This window comes from Cottoperca gobio, chromosome 13 (assembly GCF_900634415.1).
Source record: "Cottoperca gobio chromosome 13, fCotGob3.1, whole genome shotgun sequence".
Classification (NCBI taxonomy): Eukaryota; Metazoa; Chordata; class Actinopteri; order Perciformes; family Bovichtidae; genus Cottoperca; species Cottoperca gobio.
In genome coordinates, this window is record NC_041367.1 from 21005365 (window position 1) to 21032385 (window position 27021).

At 41.3% G+C, this 27021-nt stretch overlaps 2 long non-coding RNA genes and 6 other non-coding genes across 8 annotated transcripts; 5 read left to right on the forward strand and 3 right to left on the reverse strand.

Moving 5' to 3' along the window:
• Positions 1-62: 62 nt before the first annotated feature.
• LOC115017926 (uncharacterized) lies at positions 63-2579 on the reverse strand. Its single transcript, XR_003833290.1, has 2 exons — positions 2315-2579; positions 63-656 (listed from the first exon to the last, which is right to left on the reverse strand). It is a non-coding gene; the product is annotated as an uncharacterized LOC115017926 (long non-coding RNA).
• Positions 428-591, reverse strand: LOC115018334 (U1 spliceosomal RNA). Its single transcript, XR_003833369.1, has one exon. It is a non-coding gene; the product is annotated as a U1 spliceosomal RNA (small nuclear RNA).
• On the reverse strand, positions 2005-2195 carry LOC115018320 (U2 spliceosomal RNA). Its single transcript, XR_003833356.1, has one exon. It is a non-coding gene; the product is annotated as a U2 spliceosomal RNA (small nuclear RNA).
• A 4896-nt stretch (positions 2580-7475) lies between the features above and the next one.
• On the forward strand, positions 7476-9995 carry LOC115017897 (uncharacterized). The gene is made up of 2 exons (XR_003833285.1): positions 7476-7740; positions 9402-9995. It is a non-coding gene; the product is annotated as an uncharacterized LOC115017897 (long non-coding RNA).
• LOC115018321 (U2 spliceosomal RNA) lies at positions 7859-8049 on the forward strand. Its single transcript, XR_003833357.1, has one exon. It is a non-coding gene; the product is annotated as a U2 spliceosomal RNA (small nuclear RNA).
• On the forward strand, positions 9467-9630 carry LOC115018345 (U1 spliceosomal RNA). The gene has a single exon (XR_003833380.1). It is a non-coding gene; the product is annotated as a U1 spliceosomal RNA (small nuclear RNA).
• An 848-nt stretch (positions 9996-10843) lies between the features above and the next one.
• LOC115018336 (U5 spliceosomal RNA) lies at positions 10844-10958 on the forward strand. The gene has a single exon (XR_003833371.1). It is a non-coding gene; the product is annotated as a U5 spliceosomal RNA (small nuclear RNA).
• Positions 10959-19906: 8948 nt separating this feature from the next.
• On the forward strand, positions 19907-20094 carry LOC115018330 (U2 spliceosomal RNA). Its single transcript, XR_003833365.1, has one exon. It is a non-coding gene; the product is annotated as a U2 spliceosomal RNA (small nuclear RNA).
• Positions 20095-27021: the final 6927 nt, after the last annotated feature.

A 27021-nucleotide genomic window follows, 5' to 3' on the forward strand; every position in this document is an offset into this window, starting at 1 on the left:
TAAACAAGAAGATGGATATACTAGTTTCTAGTGGAGAACAGAGCTGACTGCAGGATTCAAGCTGAGTTTCAATTGTTTTAATGTTAACTCTTTACAACACCATATATTTGTTCCACCTTCAGGAGACTTCAACAAATATTTAATCTGCAAACCGAACAATTGTCAGATTCCTCTCTTGTTCACTGACTGACAGACGTCCTATAAACAACAGGGGGCAGTCGTGGCTGATTTCATTAGATCATTCTAGATTTACTTATTTAAATTAAACTAAATATAAATGAATAACATTATCACAGGAGCTTGTTATGCTATAGTGGCTCATGAGAAACAGGGAACTTCTGACACAAGTGAAACAGCTTCACAGCAATCAACGTCAAACGTCAGGGCTTTAATGTAGTATCATATTAATTTCTATTAACACAGTTATCAGGGGAGAGCGCGGACGCAGTCCCCCACTACCACAAATTATGCAGTCGAGATTCCCACATTTGGGGAATTCGCAGAGGTCAGCTCAGCCGGAGTGCAATGGCCAAGCCTCGCCCTGGGTGAACCACCTTGTTGATCATGGTATCTCCCCTGCCAGGTAAGTATGAGTTGTACACGTCAGAGACCGGGACCTGATCCTGGGAAGAACTGTTCTCTGTGACGGTTTAACGCTAAAGAAACACAACGCGAGCAAAAGTAAATGAGAAACCATCACAGCAGTGTCACATTGTCCAAATGTCTGGTGTAGAAAGGTAGCATTAAACCGGGTTAATGTCTTGTCATTATGTACTGCGCGTTATAAACCTGCAGTTATATTAGATGACACCTCATAAATACCACATATGAGCAGTTAGTAATAATAATAATAATAATCTTTATTTGTATAGCACCTTTCATACAAGAATTGCAGCCCAAAGTGCTTCACAGCAAAAACATAACAATTAGTACAAGGACAGAATAAGAGCATTTACAGTACAATAATCACAGTGATGATGTAAATGAGTGTGAAATAGTGTTAAAATAGCAGAATTAAAATAGTATAAAATAACATTAGATATCGTGCCTTGTTTCCGTATCTGTGCCGTACTTTACGACCCTCCTGCCGGGAAACCACATTCATCACATCATTCTTGAAAAGGTTTGAAACTATCAGAGCCATATTTTGAAAGCAGTAGTAGTACGCTAAATAGATTTAAAGTAGACAAAACTGTCAGCGTCGTTACTGATCAGTAACCTCGTTTATACGACGATATGCTTTGACAACATTACATTTACACTTTCAGCGTTGGAGACTGAGCAATCAACTGCGCACGCGCCAAAACCACGTTCCGATCGTCCGAGAAAGTGAAACACTATTGTATTAGTTATTATTATTTAGTTATAATGATTAGTCACTTTAAATTCATTTCTGTTTGAGTCCAACTATATGCAAACTAAATAATGTGTACGACAATATAACGTGTAAGCAGTACAATACAGTGAGTAGTGGAAATGAACTACTTACAAATTGTCTGTTGTTATTTCATTCATCTCTGATTTCAATGAGGTCAGAACATTGTTTGAATAATCGATTTACATATAGTGGATACATTACTCACAAGACAATTACAGTTTATCATACAGTTATGTTATACAATCCTAATATATTCATTAGAAAATAGATACGATATTGATATAAATGGATTACATGGAAAGATAATTTTTTTTCTCCATTGTTTACAGTTATTCCCGAGCGTTTACTGGCACAAAATACAGAATGAGAGATGATCTCTGCCTTGTTACACTCTTCTACCAACAGGTAGTTTCATGTGCTCATGAAGCGTCGAGAAATAAACACTGCAGCAAACCAGTTGAAAAACTTCATCTCTCCATCACTGATGAAAGATTACACGGATTATAAAATCATATATCGCCTTCAACATCGTTCACTCTGACAACCTTGAAATGCATCAAGTGATCAACAGTTGACGCACACTGCATTGAATTACAGCTAAACGTATATTTACTTTAGACATTGAGAGGGGGTGCACCGTTCCTGGAGGTACTGCAATACCAGGTCGATGCGTGGAGTGGACGGAGCAAGCCCCTATTCCATCTCCCTATTCCAAAAATCAATTTAATATATGGTCCCCGGGTAGGGGACGTATCAGATATTAAACTGATAAGAACAGATACTACACTTGATCTTAGCCAAAAGGCCGAGAAGCGATACCATACATTCTGCCGGAGGTGAGCGCCAGCTTCTCTGCACAGTCATCTTCTCTCACGGTTTGGATATATGTTTTAGTAACAACACAACTTAATGAGATAGAAAAACAGTACAACTCACACAGTAGATGACTAAAAAGGAGGAATATGGCAGCACACTGTGTCATTTTAACAAAGTAATGTTGTCGCATGTGCTGCGACAGAGCGCTTCCTGGTCACGTGTCACAATCTAGTCCAATAAGAATTTAAACGCAAGCGCTGTTTCATTTACTGTCAGAGAGAGAGCAGTAACTTCTAGTTTAAACACATCTAATGTGATCTGAATCATACATGCAACAATAACTTAATAACGTTTCATAATTCCTCTATGAGGGAATAATGTAACGTCTGATCTGTTAACGGCTGGACAGACGACCGACAGCGCTCCAGTGCACACCAGTGGACACCAGAGTGAACTGCACGCTATGTACACTATACTTTCTTATCTTACTACAATATACATTTATCCTGGTATTCCCCTTAAAATATGGTAAAGTACATGCAATACAGTAGGCCCATTTATTTTTTTATTAATAGTTCACTATTACATATTAATTCTCAATTAATTTAAATGTGTTTTGTTGTACTATATATATCATTATCATGAGAGCACATCCTTCAGAAGAATATCTCAGGCACACAAAAACTGCTGTTACTGTTGTTTATTCATTGATTGTATTTATATTTGTTTGCACTACTATGTTTGTTATTGTGCCTGAAACACTGTTATACTGTTAATTGTTTTCCTTTTTTTATTTACTTATAAATAACACTTGAATTATTAAGTGTAATTTAATATTTAAAATGACAACATTGAATATAGAATTTAAAAAGCAAAAGTTTTTATGTATATGAACTCTGGCCCTGTAAGCTAAATCTCCATTTCCCTTTTCGCTGAGACAAGCTAGCGGGAGCAGCTACGATGGGGCGCTAGGTGCTTTTTTTACGCTAAACATGGCAGAAAAGCGAGAGAAAAAAGGAACTATTTTCACAATGATTAGGAGGAAGAATTAAGTTTTACAAAAGTGAAAGAAAAGTGTGTATGTGTCATTTCGGCAAAGTGGCACATTGTGGAGACACTTTGATATGTGTCACAGATGCTACCATGCTAACTAACTAACTAACTCCCCACCTGCAGCACTGCGGGCAGAACAAGCTGTGAGTTAAAGACAGCTTTGGGCAGCAACATCCCTTTTCACGAGGCCGGTGAACAAGTCACACAAAGCAACGGAAGCTTAATTTAGAGCTGCACATTTTATAATCAAGTTATAGTATGTCGAGAGAAAGTCATAAAAAGTCATAGTATAGCATTCTATAAAAAGGTCAATGTTAACTGACGCTACATTGATTTATCAACTTTTAATACTTTTTAAGACCCCGCAGACACCCTGAAAATATGATGGTTTGTAAACTACCCAACAGTATATACAAGCAGAGCTGACATGATCATCCACCTCACCCAACTACAACATCAAAATTCTGCCTTTATATGATGAGTAATATTAATCTAATGATAGTATAACAGTCACAGCGGACATCTTCAGAGTAAAGTACATTATTTTACAGTGTGGTATTGGTATTTTTACTTAGAGAAATGATTTAAATACTTCCTCCACTACTGCCAATGATGAATCTAAGGCAGGGGTCCCAGACTCGCGGCCCGCGGGCCAATTTTAGCCCGCTGGACAATATTTTGTGGCCTTCTCCTTGACATTAAAGTTTAGTGTTAGTGCGGCCCACGCGTTTTTCTCACACGCACCTTTTTGCTGAGTCGTTGCCCTGGGCAATTTGTTTTAATAACTTAGAGGCTACCATAGTTCAGGCTCGTGACAGCAACGTTTTTTTTTGTCACCCAGCCCCTCATGTCTTTCTCAAAACCTGCCGTGAAGAGAAAGGTTGGCGACAAGCACAGACAATTTCAGGAAAAGAGGGAGACGGAATATTTTTTTGTTGAGTACAGGGGCACCCCGACGTCCCGACGTGTCTTATATGCACAGAGAAAGTTGCGGTGCACAAGGAATACAACATCAGACGTCATTACTCAACTAGACATGCTGAGGAGTATGCAAAATACCAGGGAGATGAGAGAGAGGACCGGGTCGCCAATCTTAAAACATGTCTACTGAGGCAACAAGATTTTCTCAAGAAAGCAAGCAAAGAGAGTGATCCGGCAGTCGAAGCTAGCTACGTGGTGAGTGAGATGATTGGTAAGGCGGGAAAGCCATTCAAAGACGGCGAGTTCGTCAAAAAGTGCATGTTACAGGCTGCAAGTACAGTCTGTCAGGAAAAGAAGGGTCAGTTAAGCAACATCAGCCTTTCAGCCAACACAGTGGCAGAGCGCATTTCTGACCTGTCAGGTAACATATACGATCAACTGCGTGAGAAAGACAAACATCTCCGTGCATACTCAGTCGCTCTTGATGAGAGCACAGACATCACTGACCCTGCGCAGCTCGTAATGTATGTCCGCGGTGTTGACGACAATTTTGAAGTGATGGAGGAGTTGCTCACAGTGATTCCAATGCATGGCCAGACCACCGCTCAGGAAATATTCCGCCAGCTGTGTGATGCCATTGTGGATTCCGGTTTACCATGGAAGAGGTTTGCTGGAATAACAACCAACGGAGCGCCATCAATGACAGGGAGGAGAAATGGACTGGTGGCACTTGTTCAAAGAAAACTGGGAGATGAGGGTGTGGAGGAGGCCATTGCTCTGCACTGCATTATCCATCAGCAGGCCCTTTGCAGCAAATGCCTGAAGTTTGACAATGTGATGTCTGTCGTTGTGAAATGCATCAACCATATCAGATCCAGGGGCTTAAAGCACCGCCAGTTCTGCACCTTTTTGGAGGAAATAGAGTCAGCATATGAGGATGTGCTCTACTTCACCGAGGTGCTCAGCAGGGGAAACGTCTTGAAGAGGTTTTTTGAGTTGAGAGCAGAAGTGAAAGCCTTCATGGAGAAGGATGGGATGGCTGTTCCTGTGCTAAGTGATCCCAAATGGCTCATGGACTTAGCTTTTCTTGTTGACATCACACAGGAGATGAATGTACTGAACAAGAAATGACAAGGCCAGGGGCAGCTGGTCAGTGCTGCCTATGACAACGTCAGAGCATTCTCCACAAAACTTGTGTTATGGAAAGCCCAGCTCTCTCGCCATTTCCCAGCATGCAAGGCACTCATGGATGTGGGCACACCATTCAGTGGTGAGAAGTATGCTGATGCCATTGTAAAGCTAGAGGAGGAATTTGATCACAGTTTTGCAGACTTCAAGACACACAGAGCAAATTTTCAAATTTTTGCTGACCCCATTCTCCTTCGATGTGCAAGATGCCCCTCCTGTGCTTCAAATGGAACTCATTGACCTGCAGTGCAATTCTGAACTCAAAGTCAAGTTCAGGGAGGTGAGTGAAAAAGCAGACAAGCAAACATTATACAAATTACAAACATCCTTACTAGATGCCCGAACCACCTCAACTGGCTCCTTTCAACGTAAAGGAGCAGCGGCTCTACTTCGAGTCTCTCACGGATGGCTGAGCTTCTATCTCTAAGGGAGACGCCAGCCACCCGTCTGAGAAAACCCATTTTGGCCGTTTGTACCCGTGATCTCGTTCTTTCGGTCATGACCCAGCCTTCATGACCATAGGTGAGGGTAGGAATGAAGATCGACCGGTATATTGAGAGCTTTGCCTTCTGGCTCAGCTCTCTTTTCGTCACAACGACTGCAGTACCACCCCCGCTGTATTCTCCTCCCAGGCTCTCATTGACATTTGTCCTGCTTAGGGGATGTGTTCTCCTCTTGGGGGTCCTCCTCTTCCTCTTTGCTGGAATCCACCTCTTTGTGGGTAAGGGTAGGGACTGTCTGACACTCTCTGGCCCAGTGACCCTGCTGGCCACAGCAGTAGCACCCTTGATCTCTGTTGAACCACTGGGGCCGACCTCTGCCTCTCTTGTAACCTCCTCTTTGATTTCCTCTTTGCATTTGGGGGCGTAGTCCATTTGCTGATACTGGGGAAAATAGCCAATTGGTCCATATTGACGGGGATAGTCAAGTGGTCCATATTGGGGAATATTGCCAATTGGTTCAGCCCCCCTGCTGGTTTGGTAGGGAGGTTGGTTGGGGACTGCTCCATTTTTTTCCGGTGCTGTTTTCCCACACTTCCTCACCCCTTTTCAGGTACTTATGCATTTCTTCCCCGTGGACTTTGCTCAGGCTAGTTAGAGGATGCAAGCTCCGCTGAGTGGGATACTTTGCTCGCAGGGCGTCCCAGTATGCCCTTCTGGTTGGACCAAACGGAGCATCATCTGCATTCAACCTGCTGCCTGCGGCAGTTTCGATTTCTCTGAGGGCTAGGTCGCCTTGTGTTCTTCTTACCAGTGCCCTTATGTCTCCCAATGCCAGCCTGTCCTGTACCGTATTCTGCTCGAATGTCCTCACCCACTCTTGTCCTCCTCCTCCCAGAGGAGGCAATTTGGCCACTAGGGTGTCCATGTCTCTGTGGGGCCAGGGGACATACAAGGCACCTCCAGCTGGTGCAGCCATTAGTGGGAACATCTTGGAACGTCCTGGTGAGCTCTCCGGGCGTTCGTAGCACTCCTCAATTTGATCCTCTATCTCCTGGATTTTACTTTTGAGGATCCCCCTTTGCTCCCTTAGCGATTCCATTTTAGATCTTGTTATTCTGCTTCTGCCCTTTTCTTCATATATTCTCAACAATTTCCTCATCAATTTGTCTTTCCTCCTCCTGAGAGTTGCCATCCCTTGACCTTCATTGTTGTCAATGGCTGTCGAAGGTTCAGAATCATAAAAATAAATAAATAAGATACAAAAACAGCTAGAGAACAAGATACAAGACAAGGTACAAACAGATGCAGGCACAATAACAAACATAGTAGTGCAAACAAATATAAATACAATCAATGAATAAACAACAGTAACAGCAGTTTTTGTGTGCCTGAGATATTCTTCTGAAGGATGTGCTCTCATGATAATGATATATATAGTACAACAAAACACATTTAAATTAATTGAGAATTAATATGTAATAGTGAACTATTAATAAAAAAATAAATGGGCCTACTGTATTGCATGTACTTTACCATATTTTAAGGGGAATACCAGGATAAATGTATATTGTAGTAAGATAAGAAAGTATAGTGTACATAGCGTGCAGTTCACTCTGGTGTCCACTGGTGTGCACTGGAGCGCTGTCGGTCGTCTGTCCAGCCGTTAACAGATCAGACGTTACATTATTCCCTCATAGAGGAATTATGAAACGTTATTAAGTTATTGTTGCATGTATGATTCAGATCACATTAGATGTGTTTAAACTAGAAGTTACTGCTCTCTCTCTGACAGTAAATGAAACAGCGCTTGCGTTTAAATTCTTATTGGACTAGATTGTGACACGTGACCAGGAAGCGCTCTGTCGCAGCACATGCGACAACATTACTTTGTTAAAATGACACAGTGTGCTGCCATATTCCTCCTTTTTAGTCATCTACTGTGTGAGTTGTACTGTTTTTCTATCTCATTAAGTTGTGTTGTTACTAAAACATATATCCAAACCGTGAGAGAAGATGACTGTGCAGAGAAGCTGGCGCTCACCTCCGGCAGATGTATGGTATCGCTTCTCGGCCTTTTGGCTAAGATCAAGTGTAGTATCTGTTCTTATCAGTTTAATATCTGATACGTCCCCTACCCGGGGACCATATATTAAATTGATTTTTGGAATAGGGAGATGGAATAGGGGCTTGCTCCGTCCACTCCACGCATCGACCTGGTATTGCAGTACCTCCAGGAACGGTGCACCCCCTCTCAATGTCCAAAGTAAATATACGTTTAGCTGTAATTCAATGCAGTGTGCGTCAACTGTTCATCACTTAATGCATTTCAAGGTTGTCAGAGTGAACGATGTTGAAGGCGATATATGATTTTATAATCCGTGTAATCTTTCATCAGTGATGGAGAGATGAAGTTTTTCAACTGGTTTGCTGCAGTGTTTATTTCTCGACGCTTCATGAGCACATGAAACTACCTGTTGGTAGAAGAGTGTGAACAAGGCAGAGATCATCTCTCATTCTGTATTTTGTGCCAGTAAACGCTCGGGAATAACTGTAAACAATGGAGAAAAAAAATTATCTTTCCATGTAATCCATTTATATCAATATCGTATCTATTTTCTAATGAATATATTAGGATTGTATAACATAACTGTATGATAAACTGTAATTGTCTTGTGAGTAATGTATCCACTATATGTAAATCGATTATTCAAACAATGTTCTGACCTCATTGAAATCAGAGATGAATGAAATAACAACAGACAATTTGTAAGTAGTTCATTTCCACTACTCACTGTATTGTACTGCTTACACGTTATATTGTCGTACACATTATTTAGTTTGCATATAGTTGGACTCAAACAGAAATGAATTTAAAGTGACTAATCATTATAACTAAATAATAATAACTAATACAATAGTGTTTCACTTTCTCGGACGATCGGAACGTGGTTTTGGCGCGTGCGCAGTTGATTGCTCAGTCTCCAACGCTGAAAGTGTAAATGTAATGTTGTCAAAGCATATCGTCGTATAAACGAGGTTACTGATCAGTAACGACGCTGACAGTTTTGTCTACTTTAAATCTATTTAGCGTACTACTACTGCTTTCAAAATATGGCTCTGATAGTTTCAAACCTTTTCAAGAATGATGTGATGAATGTGGTTTCCCGGCAGGAGGGTCGTAAAGTACGGCACAGATACGGAAACAAGGCACGATATCTAATGTTATTTTATACTATTTTAATTCTGCTATTTTAACACTATTTCACACTCATTTACATCATCACTGTGATTATTGTACTGTAAATGCTCTTATTCTGTCCTTGTACTAATTGTTATGTTTTTGCTGTGAAGCACTTTGGGCTGCAATTCTTGTATGAAAGGTGCTATACAAATAAAGATTATTATTATTATTATTATTACTAACTGCTCATATGTGGTATTTATGAGGTGTCATCTAATATAACTGCAGGTTTATAACGCGCAGTACATAATGACAAGACATTAACCCGGTTTAATGCTACCTTTCTACACCAGACATTTGGACAATGTGACACTGCTGTGATGGTTTCTCATTTACTTTTGCTCGCGTTGTGTTTCTTTAGCGTTAAACCGTCACAGAGAACAGTTCTTCCCAGGATCAGGTCCCGGTCTCTGACGTGTACAACTCATACTTACCTGGCAGGGGAGATACCATGATCAACAAGGTGGTTCACCCAGGGCGAGGCTTGGCCATTGCACTCCGGCTGAGCTGACCTCTGCGAATTCCCCAAATGTGGGAATCTCGACTGCATAATTTGTGGTAGTGGGGGACTGCGTCCGCGCTCTCCCCTGATAACTGTGTTAATAGAAATTAATATGATACTACATTAAAGCCCTGACGTTTGACGTTGATTGCTGTGAAGCTGTTTCACTTGTGTCAGAAGTTCCCTGTTTCTCATGAGCCACTATAGCATAACAAGCTCCTGTGATAATGTTATTCATTTATATTTAGTTTAATTTAAATAAGTAAATCTAGAATGATCTAATGAAATCAGCCACGACTGCCCCCTGTTGTTTATAGGACGTCTGTCAGTCAGTGAACAAGAGAGGAATCTGACAATTGTTCGGTTTGCAGATTAAATATTTGTTGAAGTCTCCTGAAGGTGGAACAAATATATGGTGTTGTAAAGAGTTAACATTAAAACAATTGAAACTCAGCTTGAATCCTGCAGTCAGCTCTGTTCTCCACTAGAAACTAGTATATCCATCTTCTTGTTTAACATTAGCGATTTTATAATCTGTATAAACTTTAATCAGTGATGGTGAGATGAAATGTAATGAAGCTTTACAGTCATTGGTACGCAGAAGTGTTGGTACAAGAGTGTACAAAAGGCAGATATCATCTCATGTGATCTTTGATATACTGTATTTTGTGCCAGTAAATAACTGTAAACAATGAAAAATACATATATTCCATGTTATCCATTATATCAATATCTATTTTCTAGTGAACATATTGTATAACATAACTTTATAATAAACTGTAATTGTCTTATTATTATTATTATTATTATTATTATTATTATTATTATTATTATTATTATTATTATTATTATTATTATTATTTCGTTTGCATATAGTTGGACTCAAACAGAAATTAATTTAAGTTTTAGAGTGAGCATGAACGATGTTTGCAGATGCACATCCAGATGATTTAACGAGAGTTGTGTACTGAACGTAGAGAAGAGAAACTGAAACTTAAGTATCGATCTCATCACGCAAGTATTGACCAACGTTGGTATCGATATTTTAGATCTATCCGCCCACCACTAGATGTAATGTCGTATTTAAATAGATATGGCGGATTGTTTGTACTGTTATATTTATTGTGTTGATACTTTTAAACATTATGAAGTATTCCTTCGTATTACTCAGTACGCTTGAAGCAGCTCTCAGTTTCTAAAAGGTTGGTGACCCCTGCTGTAAAGTACCGGCGCACTGCCACCGTCACTGTGGGGTGTATGTCGGAACATGTGATGCTCCACCTTCTGGTTGAGGGCGCAGTACACTCTTGTTTCTCTTCAGAGCGTATAAATCTTTCGCCTTTTACTAAAGATTTCCGTGGAGAGGAACACTTTGAGTTCAATCTAATTTTTTGATGCCCTGCCTCGTGCGGGGCTTCCTACTCATGTGAAAAATAATTAATATAATAACATCAATGAGCACCTGTGGTTTGATAGATGTGGCGGATTCTTTATACTTTTATGTAGTTATATTCATTTTGTTTATAATGACAAATGTTTTATATGCTAAATCTCTGTGTTGTTTCCATAGACTATAAAATAGATTTGTGTCACATTGTCAATATTTGTAAACAGTTGACTTAAAAAGTTAAAGTTAAAGTTGGGGGGGGGGGGGATACTGGATGTCATGATGTCATGATAAATTGCCACATTGGGAATGGCAGAATAAAATAAGTTACTGCTCCTCTCCGTAGCCTTGTGGGGATGACGGGTACATCCTGTAGCTGTTGTAGTTCTTCCTGTCAGGTTCGTCGTAAAATAGCTCTGTGTGCTGGGAGAGGAACAAAATGTCATTAAGTGACATATATAATATATATTTGTTACGGCCACGGTCTGCTACATTTATCTGCGGGGACTATCCTGTGGATGCATGCACCTTTTGTTTCCCTATTATGTATGCAGATTAGGGTGTGTGACCCCCTCCCCTTGATTGGCTGTAGCGGTCTCCTCCCACCTTGGCGGAGACCGGTTGTGATTGGGCGTACCTGTTCTGGTCCACCAATCCGAGGCACACTGGAGAGACCAGAAGACTACAAATGCTTGGCCAGCTCTACAGTCGAGGCCGCTGGTGTTGACAGCCATATGCATTTCTGTTTGGGTCTGAGATTGTCACGCTCGGATATAGAGTATATTGAAGGTTGTATATTGTACATGGCATATTGTGTTTCGTGTTTCGTGCTAGCTGTTCGCATTCTTTAGTTTGGGACAGTTTGATCGTCAGCCTGTTGAACAAGCTGTTTAGAGAGATTTGTTAAGCACGCTTGGTGCTCCGGTGCTGTTTATGCCTTGTTATGTATTTTGTATTAATCCAGTTTTTACCCCAAGTTTGTTTTAGAATTGTTTAGGTTGGGGTTTATTTTTGTAAGTTGGCTTTGACGCCTCATTGCTCTTATGTTAAGAGCCCTCCCTGTGTTCCATTTTGTTTCTCGAAAGCAATTGATTGCCAATTGTTCCTAATATATTAATAAATATACTTTATTTAACCATAACCATCTGGTTGTATGTTACTCCCTTTTCCCTTGCCGAGCCGGGTTGTAACAATATTAAACAAGGTAATGTGTGAAAACCAATTCATTCCAATGAAATGTGTTTATTAAATGATAAACTTTTCCAAACTTTGGACTTAATTTTATAGGGCCAGTGTGATTCAGCTAAATTTCATTATAGATTGATCTGTTAATTATCTTTTAATTTAAACAATTTGATGTCTTCAATTTGAACTGCTTTTCTTTGTCAACTAAGTGGCCAACACCCCCAAATATTCAGTGCATTCATCATGGAGGACAAAGAAAAATATCATTTAAGAAGTAGTAACCATTGAATTGTTTGCATTATTGCCTAAAACACAACTTATTTTATTATTGGATGTCAAACACATTTCGTATTGGACTCACTGACTCAGCAGTACAACTGTATTGTTTGGCTTTTTCTACTATTAATGTTCAATATTTCAATGCAACACTGTCGCTGAATTTAAAAAAAGTCTTACCTGGGACGCCTCAAATCCTCTCCTGACTGGGAGAGTATGTCCCAATGAAATACAGAGTTTTCTTCTCAGACCCTGAAGTGGAAAATTCAACAGCACAGAAGCACATGAGACAGTCAGCATTTGATGTTAATTTGGCAGCAAGTTTGTGTATTAATAACTATTTATGAATCCGTGGTTAAACAGAAACACTGTGCATAAATCACCACAATACAAGATAACAAGTACGAACATGAGTACTGCTGTTTGTGTAAACTGTTGTCTCCGTAATATGTGTTGAGTTGCATAGATGGCTGCGCTCTCTGATAGATAGTAAGTTGTTGAGGTGTGTCATTGATTTGGGAGTAAAAGGCTTCAAAGTGATAACATGTAATTTGCATGTGAGAGAGATGAGATTGTTAAACGTGCTGTGTTCACTGCCCTTTCCACATGTTTAAAACAGCCATTTATTCTTAAATCCTCACAATGATTGATTGGACTGAATCTGTTGTTAGACTTTGTTGCTATAGTTCTGCTCTTTCCCAAAAAAATTAAATTCTAAACCCACAGTTTTCTCAAGTGTGCTTTCACAGCCTGAGAAACACTGAATATGTGTGCAGTGCACTTTATTTTAGTTATTATTATTTTTCTCCTGCTGGTAGCAATACACAGAAACATACAAGTATATATACAATCAATTCATTAAGTCCTTAACAGTTATAGAGAGTCTAGATTCAGCTGCATGATCATTGTGGAGGCTGCAGTTTGTGATTCTGTTGAAGTGTTGGATTTATGTTTACAAAACAACCAGCGTTGTTCACACTGCAGACCACTAGGTGGCAGTGCCACCAGCAGTAAACAAAGAAACAGGAAGCGGTTGTAATATGAGAAAACAAATGTGTGTTTTTATTCTTTCCTCTGAATTTCAAATGTGGATCAAACTACTTTTGATTACATTATTATTCAGATTTGTCTCATTTGAACTTGCTATAAACTCTGGAGTAAAATCTACAACTGGTGATTTTAGGTTGGCTTTTCATATGGAAATACAGCACCTTCAGTGATGTCCTACACAGTCCTACATTACCCACGTCTGTCGTCTCGTCCACCATAACAGCGACAAAGGGTGCTTTTTTAACCTCCATTTTGATCTCTTTTCCCATCACTTCAGCAATAGCATAAATCAGGTCGTTTTGTATTTTGCCTGACGTCCCAATAAAGACTTTGTTTGTGGACAGGTGGTAATGCAAATCTTTGTTTTTTTCAGCAAGAAAAGAAAGAAGCTCCACGTAGTTTCCTCTGTTTGTGGACTCGTCACTTTCATCGTCTCCCCTAAATGAAAGTTCCTGTTTCGCCAAAAACAGGACACAATCAATCAGTCTTTTCAATATTTCCCTATTTTTGTTCACCCTTTCGTTGTGGAGCTCCGTTTCCCTGTGCACTTGTTCGTTGAGCTGTAGATCCACTCGGGTGTCCCCAAAGGTTTTCAAAAGCAGCGTTGCTTGTAAGTGCCCAGCCGTGCTTTGGTGTTTCGTTGCTGCCTTGGTTAGACAACTCAAGTTTGCAAACCCAGTATGGCTCCAAACACCAAATCGATCGGTTGTAAATAGCAGGCATTCCCATCAAAAGACGTGCACGTGCTGACGTTATCGTACGCCTGCTAGCTGGCCCCGGTGTCACCAACTCAAAATCTGATTGGTTAACGCCACAGTTTTGTTTCCGTTCACTTTAAGCTACAGGCGCCCGCACTGTTGATTCTGAAGGCCTAAGGGCAGATTTCATTTAACCCTGGCAACACATTATGGCTGAAATATGATTGGATAAAAGCTTTAACATAAAGGCCAGATCTCCAAATCTCAATCTGAGGCTGGAAGCAGCGCAACCAAGAGGAAAGCTATGAAATGAAGAGAATAGACTATGGGGAATAATTTAATACATATTTGTGGAAAAAATATATAAAAATTAAATTTATATTCTGATGATGTTTAGGCCAGCAGAGAAGGCCTTGCTGGCCCTGACGGCCCACCACTGTAGAAGCTAGTATATTCATCTTCTTGTTTAACAACCGCAATACCTTGCAACATTTGTTCTCAGTGTTTTTATGCTGCACCTCTATTTGTAACTAAATTTGTGTTTCTGAGTATTTAAATTGTCGCCATGTGTCACGTGACCAAGACGACTGCCTCCCCCTCGTTATGAATCCCTTTGTGAGTTTTCATCTATATACAGTGTAGTATTTGCATGGTATTTAAATGGGGAAAACGTTTAGCAAAGTTTTTTTTCAGTTTTACTAAGTGTCACTTAAACACATTATTCACCAGCAGACCCGTCAGTGAGAATAACTGTGCAGTGAATCACTGCTTTACCGCCGACCTGCAGCTGTTATCCCTTCTTGGCCTTTTGGGTAAGATCAAGTGGATAGGTGAGTTTGGGATTTTTGCTGAGAAAACGAAACTACCAACCGGAAGATGGCCTCACCGGCCCCCAGCGAGCAGTCGATCCCAAGAGTCAAGCTGAGACACGCGTTTCCAAGTCGTTATGGAAGAGGAAGAGTTTCTATGGAGGGCTTCGTTCTGCAAGAACGTTATCATCGGGCAGCTGCATCTGAAAGTGGAGGAGGTCTACTGCATCCAGTGGAACCAGCAGGACAAGGCTTTTGATGTCACTCTGAGGGCTGAGGACATCTACAGAAGAGTGGCTGAAATTTGCCAGACAGCAGCCGGGGTAAGGCCTCTTGCTGGCTACAAGGTTTTGAATTTGGACAAACCAAATTTCAGAATGGTTACTGTCCATATGTTTAATCCCTTTGTAACAGACCTAGCACTAACAACTTTTCTGAAACAATATGGTGAGGTCATGTCTGCTTCTAGATTTGTTAATGACCCAATGGGGTTTTGGACTGGAAGGCGGCAGTTCCAAGTGTTGCTGAACCCTGACGGTCCTGGATGCCTCAAACACCCACCTGCCATTTTCAGCCTTGGTGGTGACTGTGGCTATCTCTACTACTTCCGGCAACCAGCCTTCTGCAGGAGGTGTAGGCAGTCGGCTCACACAGAGTCTGGATGTGATGGAGCATGCTGCCGGGAAAAGAGGTTCATTTGCGGGATAAGGGGGATGTTGGGAGTTTTCCAAGGGAATGGATGAGGGGGGACTCAGTTTGGAGAGTAGGGGGGTTGGGATTTTCTTTTGTTTTAAAGAGATAAGGGTTGAATTTTCTTTTGTTATAGTCCAAGGGAGGATAATGGGCGCAGACTGGGGGACTGTCAAGCTGAGGATCATTGTTGTGTATGGGCCACAAACTCCGGCAGAAAGGCAGGAGATTTTTAGGTTAATAGAGCCGCACCTTGCAACCAATAGACAGGTCATTATCGGGGGGGGGGGGGGGGGGAAGAGGTGGAGATGCTAGCAACATTTTCATCGCCAACCTCATGGCTAGGAATGGCACAATAAGGGCTGACAGGACGATACAAGTAATAACAGAGGTTAGGGATAAGCAGGGTAGAGTTGTGTCGGATGAGTTGGAGATGTTTAATGCCGCCACTGACTACTACAGCACAAGTTTTATGGAGAGAGAGAGGTAGGGGAGGTCTTTCTGGACTGTCTGACCCAGTGGGTGCCGCTGGATATAGCACAGGCTGTGGAGGTCCCGCTCACCCTCAATAAGCTTGAGGGTGCCCTCCATAGAATGAAGGTGCCTGGCATCGACGGACTGCCGGTGAAGTTTTATCTCAAGTTTTGTGATATATTTGGGCCGGTAGTTGGAGGTGTTGTCCTCAATGCTCTGTATAGGTGCCATGGGAGGGTCTTTGGCCACTGGAGTTATCTCCCTTCTGTTTAAGAAGGGGATCATACAAACCTCAAGAACTGGCGGCCATTGACCATGCTCTGTGTCAATTTATAAACTTCTGGCAAAGGTCCTAGCGTATCGTCTGGGCACAGAACTTCCACACATGGTCCATGTGGACCAGACATGCGGAGTGGCGGGGCGTTCGGTGAGATGGAATCTTCAGATCATTCGGGACGCTGTCGCTTGGGCAGCAGACAGGCAATTTCCATTTATGGTGGGTGGTCTCGACCAGGCAAAGGCATTTGACAGGGTCCACTGGGGTTTTATGTTTAGGGTACTGGACAGGTTCGGTTTCAGCCAGGGGTTTGTAAGATGGTTACGTGTATTGTACACAGATGTGGGGAGCACGGTTTCTGTTAACGGCCACCTAGGGGATGTTTTCAGGTTACACGCAGGGGTAAGACAGGGGTGTCCGCTCTCACCACTGCTCTACATCCTTTATATGGAGCCCCTGGTGTCAGCCATTCGGGCTGACCCAGGTGTAAAGGGTTTCCTGGTACCTGGTAGCGTACGGGTCAAGCGGTCTCAGTATGCAGATGGCACTACACTGATGCTGGACAGTGACGTTTGCCTCATTCGGTCCTTGGAGATTTTTCAGAACTTTGGTCGGGTGGCTGGTGCAAAGCTTAATTGTGCCAAGTCCTCTGTGAAGTTCTTTGGGCGGTGGAAAGAAAGGACCAATGTACCAGGGTTCTTCGTTGGACCTCTGAAGTTAATAGGGGTCAACTTTGAGTCAGCCCACAGTGCCACGGCCAACTGGACCAGGTGCTTTTCGAAAGTCCAGAAGAAGCTCACGCTCTGCAAGACTAGGTGCTTGACCTTTATAGGAAAGGTACTTGTTCTGAAGGTAGATGTTCTGCCATCTCTCCTGTACTTGGCCTATATATACCCACTGCCAGTCAGTATGAGGAGGCCTCTCGTGCGCTTCGTGTTTTCTTTCCTATGGGCGGGAGATGCGAGTATGTGGCGAGGGCTCGCATGTTGGCTGGGATTGAGGCAGGGGGAAAGGATGTGCCACACTTCCCACTGAAACTGGACTGCATTTTTGTTTCATTGGGACCCCTACAAAGGCGTGGAGAGGAATACCACGAGGTCTTGACAATGGTCTCAAAGACTTGAATTGGTTATGCCTCCATAAGTGCATGCCGGTACGAGAACTAATGTATCGGCATGGTTTGGCAAAATCCTCTGTGTGCCCTAGGGCAAACTGTTCGGGTGAGGAGACAATTAAACATGTCATGTGGGACTGTCCATTTGCTGCTGTGTGGGCTAGGGCAGGATCATGGCAGGTAGGTAGTCCCTTGGTTTATTTTGACATGAGCAAGGGTGGAAAGAGGGGTAGGCTCGGGGGGTTCATTTTTCCTCATATTTTTGATTGTTAGTCTTGTCAAGAGGAGTTTGTGGCTGGCCAGACAAGACCTGGTGAGGAGAAATCGGGACAGTGGTGTAGAGGGAGTGATAAGGAGAGTGGAAGCGGATTTGATGGGGAGGATTGAAATGGACATTGTAAAGTGGAGGAAGCATGCCGTCTTGGAGCCGTGGAAAGGAGGATTTGGCTGGAAATGGTAAAACCCTAAGGCAGGGGTGGGGAACCTCCGGCCTAATATAATGTATTTCTTTTTGTGGTATTTTTTGGAACTAGCTTTGATTTAAACAAAAACATAAAACTGTATTTAAGTACATTGCCATGTTGCATATTGTCACCTTCTTAAACTAATGGCATAAGTTATGTTTTGAGGAAAATAGTCTTTTTGCCTAAATCATCTCTTCATGATGCTGGCCACCTCTGGTAAAAGTGCCTAGATCTTTACTGAAAAGATAATGATGTTCCTACCCTGTTAGTATAACGGCCTATCTCAAGAGTGTGACTTAGGCAATAAAAAAATGGCATTTTACAAGCTTTACAAGATGGCAGCTGCTTCAAGAAGAAAGAAAAACTACCAGATAAGTTTTTCCATGGTTCAGGGCTCGTACCCTATTGGTGAGTGATAATGTTTACTGTAATATAGGCTAGGCTATAAATGTTGTTATTTAGTGTTTTACTTTCACAAGTTATAATTTAATTATGAAGCCTCCCAGTGGGTTACAGACACTAAACAGCTCCTGTAGCTTCATGAAGCATGAACACATTTCCCTCTGGGACAATACAGACTAATCTAAAGACTAATCTAATCTTTCAAAAGTAACAGTTACTTTACAATTACTGCATAATTATAAAAGTAATTTGCTACTAGGAAAAGTAACTTTTGCGTTTGTCTTCAATTCCTAATATTTTGTCTCTTCAAACTATATTTCATCGACACTTATTGTCACCTTTCTTCGACATTGGGAATATCAACAGGCAGCTGCTGGAGGGAGGGCATGCATAGTACCATTGAATGCAAAATGATAACGGATATCATCACCCCGAGAGACGACATGATCATACTCCAGACTGCAAGAATCAGACCATCACACGACCATGTGAAGGTAGTCAAGCATGAGGAATTCCTGAAACGGAATGGCTCTTACTTCTTGAGCATCAGACCAGGCAAAAAAGCTGGAGATCCGACTGTACATCATTTGCAGGCTCTTCAGTTTAGCAGTGATGGTGAGGTCCATTACAAGGTATCCTTCTCGGAGAACTCTGCGTGGGATGCACTGCTACAGAGGTTACAGGTGCCAAATAAGCTGCTGGCATGGATCAGAATGTTTCCACACGCTCTGCCAATCAAGGAGAGGAAGTCCCAGGACCTTCAGTCCATGAAACATGTCATGCCCGTCCAGTGTCATCAGTTCTTCGACAATTAGCAACATAATTAGGCATCAAGATGACTGAGAATGAAGGGGAGAAATAGTTTTAAATGAAAATAGGTTAGTTTAAAAATTTAAAAACCCAGCAAAGAAGAGCTGGAAGGGAGAAGTGAGGAGAGGCACACACCTCCTCAGTGTTTGATTTACCTGCCATTTGTTTGATTTAGCTAAGAGTGATTTAAGTTGTAACTTTTGAGTTTGCTTTGTTGAATTAAAGGGCCATCCACGGTTTGTGGCGGACCCTTCCCCATGGTCTGTCACAGTAGTGGGAATAAAAGGAGTGCACTGTTTTGCCTAAGTCACTTTCTCCAGAAGTAATCAGGCCTAATTTAAACCTAATCAGGTTTAAAATTGCCTAAGTCACAACGCCATGTTCTTACATTGGCCTAAGTAATTTAATTAACTTATGTTACATAATTGACATACAGTGTTATTTGTATGTCAATAGTCATATATTGTCATAAAATAGTCTATATTTGGTTCAGTTTTTTCTGTTTCCTGAACATTTTTAAAATGTGACATAGGCCATTAGTTTAAGAAGGTGACAATATTTGATTTAAGAAAATGGTTATTTTGATTGAAATGGCAATGAACAACGTTTGAGTTGTATTTTGTCTGACTGTTTGATTTGTATATATTGAATAGTTGTGTGACGGTTTAATTTGAAGGAATATTTTTGCTATTGTGCACTTCGTATTTGTGTAAATGTTTGTTTCGAGAAAAGTTTTTTTGTAATAAAAACTAATAAATAATAATCTGTTCTTATCAGTTTAATATCTGATACGTCCCCTACCCGGGGACCATATATTAAATTGATTTTTGGAATAGGGAGATGGAATAGGGGCTTGCTCCGTCTAATCCACGCATCGACCTGGTATTGCAGTGCCTCCAGGAATGGTGCACCCCCTCTCAATGTTTAAAGTAAATAATATATGTTTAATGAAACTAAATTTAGAATCCTTGAATTGGGGGTCAGAGGTTTTACTATTGATAATATGTAATTTACATTTAACTGTTAAATAAATCTGGTGAGAGAGATGAGGTTGTTAAACGTGATGTGTTCACTGCCCTTTAAAAGAAGACTTTTAAAACATCAATTAATTCTTAAATCCTCTCATTGATGGATAGATTGAATCTGTTGTTAGGTTTCATTGCTATAGTTCTGCTTATTCCCCAAGAGTGAAAATCCTGAAGACAGTTTTCTTTAATGTGGTTTAACAGCCAGAGAAACATTGTATATGTGTACAAATACATTCCAGTTATTTCAATGTTTTCTTTCTGAGAACACAGAGAAGCATACAGCGTATATACAATCAATTTATTAAGTACACCTAGCTAAATCTAATGCAGTTCATATTACATTGCACCACCATGTATGAAACAGAAAGGACAGAACCATCCTACGGCGAGCTGAAAGAAAATGGCAGAAATCAAAACACCCTGACGTCCTCCTTGCCTTTCAAACTCTCCTCTTTCTCTTCCTCTATTTCGGAAGCAAAAAGCACTTTCTTCCAACAAAAAATTCAATCCTCTTTCTCTAACCCCAAAAAACTCTTCTCTAGCTTCGCCACCCTCCTCGATCCTCCCAGTCCCCCACCTCCTTCTTCCCTCCTACCGTCTCACTTTGTCAACTACTTTGTAAAAAAGATAGATGACATACGCTCTTCATTTTCCGACTTACCGACTAACATCAACTGTTCACCATCCACATCACTTCCCCCCCACTCTTACTTCTTTTTCCCCCTCTCTTCAAATTAAATTCTATCTCTCGTTACCTCTGCCCGTCCTGCCACCTGCTCTCCGTCCTGGGTCTCCTCCTCTTTTCTCTGTACACCTACTCAATTGGCCCTGTCATTCATCCCAGATCTGAAACCCAGGTGGAGGCACAGATCTCGGCTTGTCTGGCTGATATCTCTCGGTGGATGGCTGTGCATCACTTGAAACTCAACCTTGACAAAACCGAGCTCCTTTTCCTTCCGGGGAAGAGCTCTCCCATCCAAGACCTTACCATCAACATCGGCACTTCTGTTGTTCCCTCGACTCGGACTGCAAGGAATCTGGGTGTGACACTGGACGACCAACTGTCCTTCAGTGCCAACATCGCTGCAATAACCCGCTCCTGCAGACACACTCTGTACAACATCAGGAGGATATGTCCCTTACTGACTCAGAAGGCGACACAGATTCTTGTCCAGGCTCTTGTCACCTCACGCCTTGACTACTGCAACTCCCTCCTTGCTGGACTGCCTGCACGTGCCATTCGACCTCTACAGCTCATCCAGAATGCAGCAGCCCAACTGGTCTTCAATCTACCAAAGTTCTCACACAGTACACCGCTCCTCCACTCCCTTCACTGGCTACCAGTGGCAGCCCGAATCGGCTTCAAGACTATGGTGCTGGCCTACCGTGCTGTGAATGGATCAGCCCCTTCCTACATCCAGGCCATGGTCAAACCATACACCCCAGCACGTTCACTTCGCTCTGCATCGGCCAATCGGCTCGCTACTCCCTCACTGCGAGTGGGACCCAGATTCCCTTCAAATAAAACCCACCTGTTTGCTATCCTGGCTCCAAATTGATGGAACGAGCCTCACACCTTCCGTCGCAGACTGAAAACCCACATGTTTTGACTGCAGCTCGGCGAATGAAAAAAAAAAAAGTTATTTGTATGTTGCACTTATGTTTGTCTTATTTTAAGCTATTGTTCTGCACTTAAAGGATTGTAACTATTTGAAGCTAATGTACTTTCAAGATTCTTGCTGTTTAGAGTTGTATCCTCATGATTGTTTGCACTTTTTGTAAGTTGCTTTGGACAAAAGCATCAGCTAAATTAACTGTAATGTAATGTAATAGTGCAAAGGGGGATGGAATAAATATGCAATGATAAATGTAACAAGTTGCTTTATATAGGCTACATGAAGTAGGTGGATGACAGCTTACTACATACACTATTATATAGATTCATATTTGACTGTGATGATATTAACAAAAAGCAGTGTAAATAAATTATACAAATATATAATAAATAAGTTACTGTTACAGTATATGCTTAGTGTAACTATGTTTAAGCTAATATTAATTTGAACAGTCTGCACACAGTCTAGTTCACAGCAGAGGTGGATCTCTGTTCATGTCATCACTGACTTCTGCCCTCAGGCCGGACAGGACGCCTGCTCAACAGTTACTGTCTGTTTTTTCGGCGACATTTCAGGACCAACAGCGCTTTAGAGTAAGTAAATAACAAGTTTATTCTATTATCCTTTGTAAACATTACAAAACCAAAGTACAAGGGTGTCGCTTTTCCTGTTGCGTATGTAATTAGCTAACGTTAGGTAGCGATATCAATGAAGCAGCCTCCGGGGATAATCCAGGTGTCTGTTCAGTTTTAAAACGTTTCTCTCTAATCTCTCGTCTTTTTTCGTCGCGCAGGTGGATAAAAACGTGTACAAATGCGAGGAAAAGTGTTGAAGTTAAATGTCCTCGTTATTGTGGCGCCTGTCTATTGAACGGCTTCCTGCTCTGGTGTGAGGCTTTACAGCAGGGGTGGGCAATTAATCTTTACAAGGGGCCACATGAGAAACCCGAGCTGTGTTGGAGGGCCGAATCAACAAGAAATTAAACTTAATTCTGCTCAATATTAATTTTCTCCCATTGTAAAAAGCAGTACATTATATATTGTGATTAGCTGCTACTGGTAATCAAAAGAATAAGGATATTCTCTTCTTATAAATATATGAAATTGTGGAGTGGGTCAAATAGGAAAATACTCCTAGAGAAGTAATAAACAGTAAAAACAATCATTACATCAGTATTCTTCACAAACCAATACTGAAAAGGTGTTTTACAGTATGTAAAGATAAGCAAGTAATCAACTTTATACAAAAAGCAATACGTGCTTTTGATGTTTTTCAGTTCACTTTACTTGTTCAGTGAGAAACATCCAGTCTGTCTTGGGCTTGAACAAGTGCACTGAAATGTGGTTGAATGTCTGTTCACATATGTAGGTCGATCCAAAGAGGACCAGAATCTTCTGAGCGTGTCTCCTCATGTGTGGAAAGTTCTCCTCTTTCAGGGAAGAGTAAAACAAAGTCTTGAAATCGCCTCCAAAACTCACCATGCAGTGCTTCTAACATGGATGAGTACCTGTGGAGGTGATCAGCTGATGGTGTGGCTTCCTTCAGTGTTGGCAAGTGGGTGAGAATGTTGTCCTCCATTTGGCTTGAGAGAAGCTGTAACTTTCTCATGAAAGCCTTCACTGCGCTGTACAGTTCATGCACAAAAAGGCCCTTGCATTGCAGTTTGACATTTAGTTCATTCAGTAGTGCAGTCACATCTACAGCAAAACCAAGGTCTGCCATCCAGTCTGCATCTGAAAGCTGTGGGACGTCTTTTCCTTTCTTCACACAGAAGTCTTGAATCTCTTCTCTCAGGTCCCACTCTTTGTCCAGGCTGAGCCACCTGACAGCGGCGTGGTAGCCTATGTCACGATGTTCAGTCTGTGATTGTAATGCTCTTGCCCTGATGAAGTTAACTATTTTAGTTACAACATCAACAACATGGTTAATGTTTAGACGACGCGCGTACGTAAATAAAGAAAAACAGCACCCTTTTCAAAATAATAGCAACACAGTTAGAAAGTAATTTACACCATGCACGCAATACAATGGTGTTGCTTTTATTTTGAAAAGGGTGCTGTTTAAAAATATATATATATACTTTTTCATATATGTTATAATTTACGATTGTGAAGTAACCCAAAGAATCATCCAAACCTTGAGTCAGTACTGTATTTACCGGTAACAATAATCATTACATTCCCAACTGGAAAATAATCTATTCAATTATGTACTATTTATTTTTATTATGTTGTGTCATCTTTCATATTGCACACATATTTTGGAAGAGTTTTCTTGTAATCATTGTTCCGCACCCAAAGATGAGGTGCAAAGAGCAGACAGTGGAAGATGAAATTCACAATTTTTCAATATCCTTCTTTTCATTTTCATACTTTGTGTTGGGAGTCTGTTATCGTACCCCGAGTAGCCTGGGGTAGCATTGTTTGTGTAAATAGTGTTATAGTGATCCTGGCTGGGTGTGTTCATCACCATAGATCATCATACACGTCTCTTATTTATAGAAACACCTGTACACATACAAAAGTCCCATTTACGATCGTTACAATTTACTGTACTCGCTCACGCACACGCACGCACGTCCGTTAGTTCGTGTCATGGAAAGAGGACGTTAACGTTCTACGAGGTGACGTAAAAGCTGCAGGTCTTCCGAATTGTCTTTTGCGCTTTGACTTGACTCGAGTTAACTTGTGAAACCTGGAAAGCTGAAATCTTGGATATCTGATCGCCTTGAAAACAACTTTTGGATAACTGAGCTGAAGAAAAACCTTTGGAGTAAATCTACAGCAAATCTTTCTCGTTGAAAACATGGATTCTGCTGGATCCCCTGTGGAGGAGCGCCAGCTGACCCGGGTCGCTCGGTGGTTCCTTGCTTTTATAGGTAAGACATATTTTAATTTCATGATAAATGTATTTATTAATGTTCCTTAATTGCCTAAAGGTGAATTTCAGTACGAAATGTGCATTTAATTATGTTAAATTGTTGAATATTAAGATTAAGAGTTAATAGAATGTTGGTTGGCCTGAAGGAAAAAACTGATTTTGGTCTAAAACAATAATTATGTGATAAGAATGTAATATATTTCGCGGGACAGCTGTGGAATGTGTTAACAATGGTGTAGGGATTTGAAAACACCGTTATTTTTGTTTGAGGGTCTCAAATTTTTAAATTTGGCGTCGAAAATTGAGGAAAAAAGATGGCGACCGGGCCATTTTAAAAAAAATGCCAAAATAATTGTTATTTTTGTGCACCATGGAGATAATCGAACGTTTTTGCAAACGTCGCGACGTCAGAACGTGCAGGTGTAAACAGACCAGGGCACGTTCCTCTGTGGGAACAGTTGAGGTTGCTGCTTAAAATGTATTCGGAGATGTTGTTAACTTTTAACACGTTGAAGCGTGCGTAATTGCGGAACCAGGTCTGTGCACTTAAATCTTTTTGTCTGTATCTCAGTGTTTTTCAAAGCTTATTATATATTCTCAGATATTTTTTAGAAGCAGAACAAGACTATTGTGTAGAATGATGTTATTAAATTGACTGATTCTTCCCTAATTGAGCAGAGACAGAATGTCACTAGGCCTTTAGACCCCCTGTTTAAGTCTATTGGAAGTGCAGAATGTGTCTTTTTAAATTAAAAATGTGTTCCTCAGGTGGATCTGTGTGGCCTCCCGACGACCCCATCCTGCCTGAGGACCAGGACGCTATGGACGGGCTTCAGGAGGCTCAGCCTCGTGAAGGTAATGGAGACAGTGAGCAGCGCCTCCCAAACTATGGGATGGATGGGCAACAACATGGTCCTGCTGCTCCTTCTCCTGTTTACTACCCTGTTCCCCATGCTGCTCCTTCTGATTACGCTGATGTTTACTCTGACGCTTACTCTGACGTTTACGCCAACGCTTACGCTGACCCTCATGCTCACGCTTACGCTTATGCTCACGCTGACCCTCAGGCTGACCCTCAGGTTTACGCAGTTTAACCCAGACTAGCACATCCTGGGTTAAACTGCTCTCTGTGGCTGATGATGCTGACAGGTGGCCTATTTGCTTTATTTAGTCACAAATCTAAGTCATATTGGGCTCTGAGTGCTTATTTTCTGTGCCCTCAGTTCAGACTTGAGTGGGTTTGTTTGGTCAAAAACGTTGTGCTTCGTCTCATAGTGGCGTTTCACCTCACCACTGTTAATGAGCACCACGGTCTCTGAGCATATGAGACGCTGGTGTTGTGCTCCAGTGGGAAGGATGAACATGAATGAGTCCATTCTGGGTTGAAAGCTCTGTTGACTTCTCTCTTCTTGGAGAGCGCCTTGAGTAGTTCTTGTTCTCTCCCTGTCTGCCGCTCACTCGTCTGTGTTTCTCTCCCTTTCTCCGTCTTCTCTCTCTGTATCGCTAACTCCTCTTTCCGTCTGTCACGCGCCTCTCATCTGTATTATTCAGAGTCGCAATGTTTGCCGGTTGGAATGCACAGACTTGATTGGCTGAGTAGCATCACGTGGGATGGCTTAACTCGCATGTAATTGGTCTGTGAGTTTCCTGAGCCGCTAAACCAGTGCCGTAAAAACGAGAGAAGCTGCGCCGGTTAAAATAGAAAATCCCTCAATAATTTATTGATTATAGGTCCGGGTCCGGAGAGATCGGCGTCTGGGTCCTAACTAAGACATTTTGTGCCATAAAATATACAAATGAGGAAGTGGAGATATGATAAGTGGCCGTACAAGTCCCTTGTTCAAGTGTCAAGCTTCCCTGTTGGTTAAGACATTAAAGTCAGTAATGTGTGTGTGTGTGTGTGTGTGTGTGTGTGTGTGTGTGTGTGTGTGTGTGTGTGTGTGTGTGTGTGTGTGTGTGATGAGACAGTTATAAGTGAGTTGAGCTTTATTTAATATATATAGTACCTAACATTTCTTCACATTATCTATGTAAATACGTGTTTCAGTTATTACACAAGATAATACATTTATTAGTTAATTATATCACAATATAAACAACACAAGCACAAACTACTTTATCATTTAGTAGAAATACATTTATTTTCAGTTATTTCTCCATTTACTTTGATCACGGATACAATTCAATCCAGAGAGTCGGAGAGTCTGTCTGTCAGCAAGGAACACTTTTTACATTTACACTTTTATTTCTGCTCATTTCCGTTCAGTCACGTGAGGCTGATGATTCCTGAGCTTCTGGTTTGATAGGAGTTATATATTC